At 41.5% G+C, this 12191-nt stretch overlaps 1 long non-coding RNA gene across 1 annotated transcript; it reads left to right on the top strand.

Moving 5' to 3' along the window:
- Positions 1 to 10406: 10406 nt before the first annotated feature.
- Positions 10407 to 11615, top strand: LOC145426087 (uncharacterized). Its single transcript, XR_013906846.1, has 3 exons — positions 10407 to 10654; positions 10729 to 11006; positions 11180 to 11615. It is a non-coding gene; the product is annotated as an uncharacterized LOC145426087 (long non-coding RNA).
- Positions 11616 to 12191: the final 576 nt, after the last annotated feature.

Raw genomic sequence — 12191 nt, 5'->3', positions numbered from 1 at the left:
CTTTTATCTACTTGCTGTTTCCCGCATCATATACAATGTGTAGTAAACTGTTCTGGTATGAGGAAATGTTTCATGGTCATGAGTTTGAGATGGTACCTGATAACTGATAATGAACAGTGAAAGCAAATGTCTCAACCAACTGTCAGGAAATGAGATTAGTTTCCATCCATCTATCTTCTTCCGCTTTATCTGGGGCCGGGTCGCGGGGGCAGCAGCCTAAGCAGAGAAGCCCAGACCTCCCTCTCCCCAGCCACCTCCTCCAGCTTATCCGGGGGAATACCAAGGCGTTCCCAGGCCAGCCGAGAGATATAATCTCTCCAACGTGTCCTGGGTCAACCAACTGTTAGTAAATGAGATTTGTTTCAAAACTAAAAATAGAAATGTTTTAATTGCTGCTTCAACCAAATGTAATAAAGCATTTTAATGTGTGTATTAATTTTATTTTTAAGGCACTCCTATTTAGAATTTGATCTCATTGTTATTTTAGCACTTCTGCATCTATTTTCCCTATTCATGCCAGAAAAAGGGCAAAACACACAACAACCTTGGCCAAGGCAGATGACCTCCAGCTGCAAACTGCTGATGTACAATTTCTATAGTAAAAGACAGTTATTATTGCAACAGAACAAATCCACTGTCCAACTAGCTAGATGATAGTTTGTTCAATACAATTTGTTGACAAGAATGTCTTCCTTGACTTCCCAGTCTCACCTTTAAAGTTTCTATTACAATATCATTAAACTGACTTACGTTACTCACATAGAGAAAATCATCTAAGAGCACAGTAAGTCAGAAGTTTACATCCACTAATCATGGGAAGGAATATCATGATAATATGGGACTTTTAATGATTTATTGAAATTTAATAACAAGAATGCAAGAATTGACTACAGAAGTTTGAATTTATTTAGGATTTTCCAAACAGGTTCATAAACATATGTAGGTGGTGCAGAAGGTTATGACTGATAGTTTTTACCAGCATGAAAATGATTGGTTTGAACCACTCATTTCACTGACCAAAAAGCAATGGAGATGTCCAGGGAACTCAGGCTACGTCAACACTGTTTTCGTGTTTTTGTCTGAAAATGCTCCGCGTCCACACTAGCATTTTCAGTTGTTTTCACAGAGTTGTGCGTCCACATTGAAACCGCCGAAACACTTACATTCCAGTCCTGCGCATGCGCGTGAGTGAGAATTAAAGAATTGGAAGAAAAGCTATCTGGAGCATGTACAAATTGATATTAATCTTTTTTTAGGGTTGTCAAAATTGAGAGCAATCCAAACAACTGCTGTGTAATGCCCTCTGCTATCCTAGTTTAATTGGTCACATGACTGCATCACCTGAATAAAATGCGTCATCGTTTTAGAAAGTCTGCTTTTTCGAGTGTCCACACTGTGACGGGACAGCTCTGCTCTGAAATGTATGCGTTTTTCCTTGGGAAAACACGGTGTCAGTGTGGACGGGAGGCCAAAACGGAGAGAAAACGATGCGTTTTCAAATGAAAACGCATTAGTATGGACATAGCCAGTGAAGCGATTAGACAGAGAAATGTAGATTTACAAGCCATTTCTAAACGGACTGTTTTCATAGCGTGTTTTCTGTGCATAAAAACTTGAAGTTTTTTATGCATGTCTCTATTGCCCATTTACTTAAACTAACTGCATCCTATCTAACATTCAAACCCCAATAAATGCATTCAAGATCATTAGCTCAAACAAATGTACCTAAGTATAAGTTATTCACACTGTGTGTCTGGAAGAAAACCCAAACTGTCACCTTCAGATGAGAGGAAATTAGTTGGGATGGTAACAATCCAGGAACAAGGCTCTATGTTCTTTAATAATACTAATTATTATCATAATGATTTAAGTGACATGTAGATAAATTATTTTATGCTGACAAAGCAACACAAATCACCACATCAGCAAATGATGAGATGTGAGCTCACACAATCTTAACTTACTGTTCTGGAAAGTCTGAACTGTTATTTGTTCTGATCAGTCACTTTTTTTCTTTTTAAAATCAAAAGCACGCTCATGCTTAGATGTCGGAGAATGTGAATAATTTGATAAGGACTGAGATCTCTCCTCAAACACGTCATCACTAGACACCACAGTGTCAGAATGTGCGTTGTTCTTTAGAAAAAGGCTACAACTGAGACAGACAACGAGACAACTTATCAACAGAAACTGAAAGAATGTTATCTGACATCAGATAATTTTGGATGCCTTGCGTGGATTGTTGTTTAACGGGTAATTCTTTTGTGGTTTGACACCCTTCACATCTTCATCAGATGTGACAACCATACAATCTTTCAATGCAGGAAGTAGGTGAACTAACTACGGTTGTTATGGTTGTTACAGTAAAGCATAATGTCGGTCACTGGGGTAAACAACTCACAGACCTTTCAGATTAAGGAAAAATAAGAAATAAAAAATCTAATTTTTAATTTTATGAGGGTAAAGGCATATTTGAAGTGTGCAAGTAATTCTGTGGGGAATACAGATTACAGTTATGATTTTGGCACATCAGTTTGTTCAGTTCTGCTGAAAATTATGTGTTATGTTTGTTTGTTTTGTCCACTTTATGTTAAATGACAGTGGACTTAAAATCAAAACACAACTCCTCCCCATGGGGGGGAGGGGGGGGGGCAGAGAGAGTTGTGTTTTATGTAAAAAAATTTCATTACACTGTTCGGGCTGTTTGATATGATGTTATTTATTGGCTGAAGATATTAAAACATCTATTGTTTCATATTATACGCTATTGTTGGTTTCGTGGTGTCGCAAAATACACCGTTTACAGCAATATTTTTTCATGGTTGTGATGGTCACTGTAGTGGCTATATTAATTTCTTAAAGTTCTCTCTTTCACTAATATTTAAAATAACCACACCATGGACTGACGAGCGACTGTTTTTATGCTTAATTTCATTAGCAACAACGACGGTGAAACCACTGTGTGGCTCCACCGTCTGCTTGTTTATTTTCTATATAAACCTTTCACAATAAAGCTAAAGATCCTGTTGAGACTTCTCAAAATAAACTGAAACGATATACATTATTCTCTCTTTTTTTTTTTTTTAGAAAACTGTACTATGCAAATTGTGCCGCAAACCGTTTTGCGGCACATTACCAGACATTACCAATAAGTTTGATGTGTCACATGGCCCTCTTCATATTGAAAAAACAAAAGTTTTATCCAAGATTGCCGACTTCTAAATGGCCACCATGGTCACCACCCATCTTGAGGAGTTTGCCCCCTCACACATACTAATGTGCCACAAACAGGACTTTAATATCACCAACCATTCCCATGTTATTACGGTTTATCCATATAAATGGCCCACCCTGTAGATGCCCTGCTCCTTGTTTATTATATTGCCACTTATTTGAGTTTATATGTGTTTAAGTATGTTTCTTATTCATGTGGTAATGGCCTCAGAGCCATCTGCGAACACTATATAATTTATTTCTTTTTACTCTCTCCACAAACCTAGACTTTTTAGGTTTTTTAACCTTACAATACAAAGCACCTTGAGGCTACTGTTGTTGTGATTTGGCACTGTATAAATAAAATAAAATTGTTCACATAACCTGTTTAAACAGCAACATTTTTCTCATCTTTGACATTACTTCCTGTCAAAGGTCTCCTAGTGTGCAAGAACTGATAACACAATAAGCGGCATCATTCCTAGAGTACCATCTAATGCTGCTTTGTCAGATTTTTGAGTGTCAGGGATAATCACAAGGTGTTTGTTGGCACCTTGAACTCTCAGCAACAGTGACAGAAATCTCACTTTAAACTTTTCACGTGCTTTGTTTATGATTAATGAAAAGCTCTGAACATCTCATTTGGATGAGTTTGATGTTGTGAAATGGCATTTAAACCCAAACGCACTGTCACTTCCATCTGTTTTGTTCCCAAAGCTAAAAAAAAAAAAAAGAAGTTAAAATAAAGTCAAACAAAATACTGTCTTCTGATTGAAAGTAGTGGTAGCACTTTTTTTATTGCAGGTCAGGAATAATGTGGCAGTCAGTGCTGCTGTCTTTAATTTAAAAAAACCAGGAAAGTATTAAAAATAACTTGGAATGTGGTAAGTAATAGAGAATGTTATTTAATTACTCATTGGACAAAGTAATTTGTCACACTGCTCGTTACATTACTTTTCTTTTTACTCCATTAAATTATCATTAATTCTTAATTGCAAGTTAACGACATAAACCTGACGTTGCAGTCCATCTGATAAACAAAAACACTGTTTCCTGATGAGGAAATTACCCCTTTTCCATTAGTACCTACAGAGATCGATTCAGATTGACTGGTTTACCATTACAAGTACATCAAGTACCACCTAATGTGGGTTATCGTTGTCATGGATATGTCATTTAATGTGAACTCCTAATGTCCTACTAAGTATCTCTGCATTCCGTCACATAGTCCGTATTTTAGCCCTTTTGTTGCCAGAAGTATGGGCCCCTACATGAATGAATGAAACAGCTTTTATTTGTCACTAGCAGGTTGCCCCTGCAGCGAGATGGGAACCCCCCGACCTTACACTCATAACACAGACATCACACGGGGTTACAAGTCAGAGATTGGTAGCGTTACAGAAAAACACTGAAATGTACACAACAACGGGAAAGTACAAGAGGAAGAAAAGAGACCTCCACTCATGCTGTGCTTCAATGGTAGGACAGCACGAGAACAGGAAACAAAAAAACTCCTCTGCACAAAAGCACATAAATGTCCACAGCACAACATTATGGAAGACATGACAAGCCACAGGGATGGGTAGGGGATGAGAAGTAACCCCAGGCAACTCCTCATCCCAAAATTGTTTGGAGTATTTTGGATTGTGGAATTTCCATGCCATTAGAGGATGGTCATGATCATTGAGTGTTATGTCTAGGCTCTCAGCATTTTACTTTATTAGCCAGGGAAACCCCTGAGACATTGATGAGGAGTACGTCTTTTCCATTGGTGACACCCACTGGTCCTCTGGATTTATAGATTATGGACAAAGCATCCTGATTACTGGAGCTGGCCCCATGGCAGATCAACACTCTAAATCTGTTAACAAACTGACTTCATAGAGGCTCTCCCCATTTCCCAAAAGTGGCATCATGGGGTCTGCGTTTGGTTTGCTCCACCCTGATTTCAGAGTTGCTGGAGTGAATTAATCTCTGTCCTTCTATCTTCCGAGTCGGGTGATTCTCTGCTCCTCTTCTTTCATCAACTTCCGGAGTAGACTACCCTTCAGTTCGTTACATGGATCAGGGGATTTATTCTGCCACTGGGCTGGGATCCATGTATGGGTAATTAGTTGAGTCCCCCTTTTTGGCCTAGAGCCTTCCAGACCTCCTAGGCTCTTCCGCCACAGCACACTGGCTCCCGTGTTGCCAGGTCTCGACTTTCCTTTTCAGCTGGACTGGGCGTGAGATCCTTTCCATCACTTCGAATTGTCTGGTCCAGCTTGGGCCCGACCACTTCCTCTTGAGCCCTTTCCAACAGACCCACTTCTCCTCTGGCACTGCATGCTCCTGGTGTCTGTACCGCTTACAGAACCATAACTCCATCGCTCCATCTGTAACTTAAAAATGAAACTCCCCAGAAAACCCTCTTTTGGCACATGGACCTCGCCATGCGTCAACTCCACACAATTAGAGATTCACAAGAAAGTTGCACATTCTCTCAAAAAATTCCCAGGGCTTCTCCCTTGGACTAACTCTACTCCCAGCCTGTAACCCTGTCATAAGAAAACATTAGCCAGTGGTTAAATGTCAAGATTGTTCAACTCAATTGTTCAATTGTCCTTTTATGTACCTCCCCCCTTTTTTCTGAAACAAAACTCAGTTCACTCCACCTTTTGTTTCAGAAACATCTAAATGAAAATCTCTGTCATAGTCAGGCACAGCTAAACCCCAAATGCTTGCAGGTTACCATAGGCAACCACTCTGTGCATTATTAACCCCTTCTACAAATACCCTCTTTGGATGTGTGCCACTTTATGTATGATTTTGTGTTATCTCTAGTACATATAATGTGCATGTGTGGTGTCACCTTTCAGTTTTCTCTAACAGTTCACTTGCATACCTCAGTTCTTGTCTTCCTCCCCCCTTTGTGGTAGTCTGGACACTGTCAATCCTTCACTTCAAGGCAGTCGTTCGTCTCCCCGAATTCCTTAACCCAATTTGATTCCCCACACTAAAACAACAGCATTCCTCTGTGTCCTCATCTGCTCCTCTCACTCCGTTCTCCTCTCCCACTTTGCAGTCCAATGACAGTCCGTTCTCTTCAGCTTTGTCCCGTGTATCTCTTTGTCCCACTGTCTCTTTCATTGCCATCTTGCTCCAAACATGGCAAATGTCAAACTCAGACAGTCTCCTCAAAAGTCCTTCACACACAGTGAAGTTGCAGCTTGCTGGAAACGCATCTCCATCCATCCAATCTAGATGATGGATCTTCTCTTTCTGATGCTGTTTGCTCATAGCTTTCCCATGCTGGACCTCTCTGCTCAGGACTCTGGTATTGTCTCTTGGACTGTTGTCCACTGTTGATGTTCATGCTCGTGCTTCTGGAACTGCACTCCATGTCTTCAAGGAGAGATTAGCTTCCTTGGAGCTTGCTTTTTCAGGATGAGGAAGAGAAGCTGCAAAACAATTCAGCCAAAGCTCAGGCTGGGTGTTTCTAATGATGTTAACCTATAATTTTCTTCCGACTGCTGCCCGTGGAGAATTGATCCAGGTCCGTTCCCTACCTGAACTCTCCTAACTTGAAACCCAGAAAATGAAATTTTTATTTATTCTTAACCGCAAACACAAAAAATCTTCTTCATATTGTTATTAATTATTTTCATCCACCACACTCCAAATTATGTTTTCTTTTGTGTCCAACAGGGGAAGAAGGTGACCTGTAGTATCACTGCTTCCCCCAGTTGGAGACAATTTCTCACTCACACTTACACACTTTTTATTTTCTTTGTTTTCATTAATTTTCTTTCTTTCTTTTTCTTTTTCTTAACCCATTGTTTTACACCCACACATTAACCTGTTAACTCACTCCTCCAACCTCATTTTCCTTTCTCCCCAACAGCTCTCATGCAGTCCACAATCAAATTCTCCATTCATCCTTAAATACTTGATCACCTTTAAATGTCACTGTTAATTTTATCAATTTATTTATCATTACCTTAACACTAATCCACTGTTTAGTTTTCTTTATTTACTTTAGTTCATTTTCTCCTATTTGATCACTATGATTTCTTGACTATTATTATTTCACAGAAAATCAACTAATCTACTTTGTCTCCCCTTTTTCCTCAAGCGAGCTCACACACACACCGCCTGGTCACTCACCCACACCATTCTTTCGCTCTCTCTCTCTCTCACACACACACACACACACACACACACACACACACACACACACACACACACACACACCCTCCATTTTACTCCTCCTTCGTTCCACCTATGAACCCACCTCTCGAGGCTGGCTCTCACGCACCTCATACTTCTCACAGTCCCCTTCACAACTCGCTGTGAGACACTTCCTCCTCTGTGATTCAGGACAACGCCCTGATCAGCACAAAGAGCGGGTGCCGTCCGCTCTTTTACACCTCAACCATCTCCTGCCGCGGTTTCTACACACCACAAACACACACTTTTAGACTCAAATTCCTTTGTTACTTTAATTGACTCCCGAACTGCAGTCGAGACGCTGACTCTAACGGCGCTTCTCACACACACTACACAGTCTACACACGCTGTAGTTAGTGGGCTAAGCAAAGCAGCTCGTACTCTCACTAGCGAAGCAACTTGCCCCCACTCTCATGCAGGCTATCAACCGTGACTAGGATCTAACACCTAGCTTTAGTTATTTAGGAGTCCCCGGTCCCCAGGTTACCAGCCTAGTCCTCCCGTCCCACGAGTCTCACCCTCGCGTCCGAGAATGAGTGGGGCAGCCAAGCCCGGAACACACACGGCCGTCAGCCGGTGACCAGGCCTCAAACCCCGCTTTCTAACTACACAAATTCGTAACAAACGTTTCCTGCTTTAACGCACTGAGCCTGATTTTCTTAGAGCACGCTAAACATCAACCTGAAGTTCTTAGCAAAAGTCTCTTGCTTTTGTCGCACTGGGACTCTTTATTCTACTGAGTGAATTTAAACTGGGATGCGCTCAATTTAGCGAACAGATAATTTAGACTTCATCCAATATGCATGGTTCGAAAATAAACGGGTCGTGCTTTTTAGTCATGTGAGCTAGCTCTCTGTTTGCCTCATTTTCACGATCTCAGCTCTGCCAACTCATCCTCTCTGGGCCTCGAGCGAATCTCCCGGGTTTCGCCACCAAAACTGTTACATAAAGTAGTTTCACCCTGGTTCTTTTAATTCCTCGGGCATCCAGAGATCAGTAGTCATTTCACAAAACCTTTATTCATCTTCAGTGACGCATGCATCTTCTAGGAGGGAAGACATGCAAGGCCGGTGTCCCTCTGCAGATCTTTACTTCTTTGTTTGTTGCAACCAGTTTTATAGAAGCAACCCCATCGTAAAACCCACATGGTGTGTTGCAAACTCCGTGTTTGTGTGCGAGCATGTGAGTGCCTGTGTGTGCGCATACCTGTGTGTTTATGTGAGTGCACGTGAGTGTGCGTGTGGATGTGGGTGTGTGTCTCTGTATATGTGACTTCCAGCCAGTCATAAAGAGGGCCATCTCCCCTCACCCAAGCTACACTCTACAAAACATAGTTAACAGATTACAAGCACTCAGACCCCCACTGTGCATCCACTGGGCCATTGACCTCTTGTTGTCTTACTTTTACAGCTAAACATTTAGACAGTCTCCTGAAAACCTACTTCTAAGTTGTGACAATTATGAGCTTTTATTATAGGTACAAGCATCATCATCCCCCAACTGTAGCTTCCTGTCTCCTTTTATGACAGGCAGACCCCCGGTGTCCATAAATTCCTTTCCCTCTAAACAATTACACACACTCTCAAGCCTACAGCTAAACCAGACTGAAACACACAGACAAATCCTTCCCTATTCCTCTGATCTACTGCTGGATCCTCTCATCTAAGCAAATTTAACGCATTATCTTCTAATAATTGTTTTCTTGTACTCACACCACATAATCTCCAGCATTGTTGAGGTGTTTTCAGCTGCTTGCTTTTGATGCAAGGAGTAATAAAAAACCTAATCACATTTTTCCAGCCGTATTCTCTCTGTTGTCTAGAGCTGGTGGAATTATGCTGTGAGAGACATGTGAGAGCCAATCATCCTCTGACAACTCAAGATGTAATTCAGATTCCAACTTTTGTTTAATATATAATGTTTCATTCCTTTTCAAGTTTTGGAGACCAATATATAATTTTGATAAAATTTTTGATGGAGGATTTTTATACGCACCTGATATTATTTCTATTATCTGGCTTCCTTCTCTCAAGGCCTTCTTCCTAATTTCTGTATTGTAAAAGTGTCTTAATTGGAAGTACCTAAATAAGTCTGATTTATCCAGTCCAAACTGTCTCTGTAGGTTCTCGAAAGATTTGAATATTTTCCCATCTATTAATGTGCACATTGCCGTAATTCCTTTATTAACTCATCTTAAAAATGTACTATCCCGTTGGCCACTTTGGAATTTTTGAGAATATGCAGGCCAACTCAGCGGTTTGCAGTCTACTATAATTTGTCGCTATAATCCACCAGAGTTTAATAGTGAATTTAATAATAGCGATTGCGTGCGTAGACTGTATAGTTTCTTTTTCCAATCTTGCCTGTGGATGACATGATGAACAGTAATTTATCTCGATATGCTTATCATGAAGACCTTCTATGACTCTGTGGTGGCCTCAGCCATCTTTTATGGTGTGGTCTGCTGGGGCGGCAGCATCTCTGCTGGGGACAGGAAGAGACTGAACAGGCTGAGCAGAAGGGCCAGCTCTGTTCTGCCTTCTGGACCTACTGGAGGTGGTGAGTGACAGGAGAATGGTGGCTAATCTGTCACCCTGGCTGGACAACATCTCCCACCCCATGTAGGAGACTTTGACAGCACTGAGCAGCTCCTTCAGTAGCAGGCTGCGGCACCCACGATGTGGGACGGCGATATTTTGCAGGTCTTTCCTCCCCACTGCTGTCAGACTCCACAAAAAAGACTTTTGCATCTGATCAAAAACACACATGTGCAATAAGATTAAGTGCAATTGCGGTCGCACATTTTGAAGCACATGTCACATTTATATGCTGAATTTGGATAAACATTAACTCTGTTACCAGCTGCCAATTCACAATTCATCATTAGCGCTTTTAGCCCCCGACTTAGCGTTGCTGGCTATATATCTGATCAAACTTCCCACACCTCTATAGCTGCCGAATCGGAATTTTCAAAGCGAATGTGGCAGGATGAATGTTATCCCTCGGTCCAACCCACTTTCAGCCTGGCCCATTAGGGGGCGCTGGTATAAATAGTGGCCATTTGAGTGTCTCTGCATCGCTTGCCTGTGATCTCCTTTTTGGTCACCTGACTTCCTCGGTGTGGTAGAGATCGTTTGTGGGTTACTCCTCTAAAGTCTCCATCGCGGCTGGTCGTAGCTATAGAAGCCTCCTCTGAGCTATTCTGCTTACGTTCTGTGACCCGGCTTACTTGGTACGTAATCAACTTTTGTTACGCTCTCTGCCTTCTATTGTTCTTTTATAGTAATTATTTATTATGTTTCGCAGGAAGTGTGGACCTTAGTTTTGCGCTAAGCTACGCGAACTGAAGTGCTGCTGTTTTGCCTTGCTGTGCTTTTACCGTCTGTTCCCGTTGTGAGAATTCTTTCCCTGCTGCTGTCAGCTTTTACAGTGGACGTCGGCGTGGACAACGGCCATATGCATGCCGGTTATCGGAGTCAGCTGGCGTGCATATTGATTGACTGTTAACTTATCGTCGTGTGGACGGCAAGTTGGAGCAGTACGGCGATTCCGTTTGCTCCAGATTTTAGAGTTTTATTCAGATTGTATGTTGTTTTATTGCTTTTGATTTGTAGTTTGGATTCTCTGTTACACCACTGGTGGGAGGCCCTTTTTCTAGCTGTGGATCACCAGTGTGGTCCTGCAGTTGGGTTATCCCCCGGTGCTACACATTAGTTTGTTGTAATATATTAAAATTTTCTTTGTTTCTTTTATTCAGATGCGGAGTGCCGACGTGGAGGAGACTAGGGTGCCTTGGTGGTGGGATCCCTTGAGTGTACACACCTGCCTTGTCTAGTTTATTAGTGTGAGTGTGTGATAGTGTGTTGCACTTGTGTTTTGGTGTGTTTTCTTTCTTTAGTTGTGTGTGGCATCCCTGCCCCTCCACTGGTAAGCCTCAGCTCTGAATACCTTTTTAAGCATATTTGTACTTGAATATTTATGATTGTGCTTTTATATGGTGTTTTAAATAATTATTAATAAATTGTGAATTTGTTGATCATTGAACCTCGTCTCTGGATTGAGTATAGCGAACCTAAGTGCCTTTTTGGTGATTTAGTGTCATTTCCAGTATTCTCTGGGTGAAATTCCCAGGGTGGCGTTGTCGTTCTTTAAAACTGCAGAGTATTTACTTTATATCCCAACCTCGTCTCGCCACACTAAGTTAGACAATGCCACATTGACCACACAGTTCTTCATGTTGGCAGTAGTTAAACCATCACTCAAAAATCATCACTTGACCCAGCTGTCCTAGCCAATTATACGCCAATCTCCAACTTTCCTTTTATCTCTAAAATCCCCACAAGAGCAGCTGTAAAATAGCCACTAAGGAATGCCTTATTTAAAGAGTTTCAGTCAGGTTTCAGAGCACATCACAGCACATAAACAGCTTCGATGAAAGTTAAAAATAAACTTCTTAAGGTCTCTGACAGTGGATTGGTCTCTATGTTCGATACTGTTGACTGTAAAATGTTATTCGAAAAATCCTCCCACACACACAAGACTAACGATTGAGCTTCACAAGGTTTGGCATCAGGACCAGTCCCTGTGTACATTACACATGCCCCCTTCATGTAATACCGCAAAAGGCACAACATACCTCTGCCATGCTAATGACACCCTCTCTCTCATCCATCCATGAAGCCAGACAACACACAACTGTCAGTCAACCTAAAGGAATGCTCTGAATGGCACTACCTTGGTCTCCATTAACACTGTGAGGTTTCTTGGGG

This window comes from Astatotilapia calliptera, chromosome 3 (assembly GCF_964374335.1).
Source record: "Astatotilapia calliptera chromosome 3, fAstCal68.1, whole genome shotgun sequence".
Lineage (NCBI taxonomy): Eukaryota > Metazoa > Chordata > Actinopteri > Cichliformes > Cichlidae > Astatotilapia > Astatotilapia calliptera.
The sequence above is the reverse complement of the archived record's forward strand: the minus strand, read 5'-3'. Positions and strand labels throughout refer to the sequence as shown.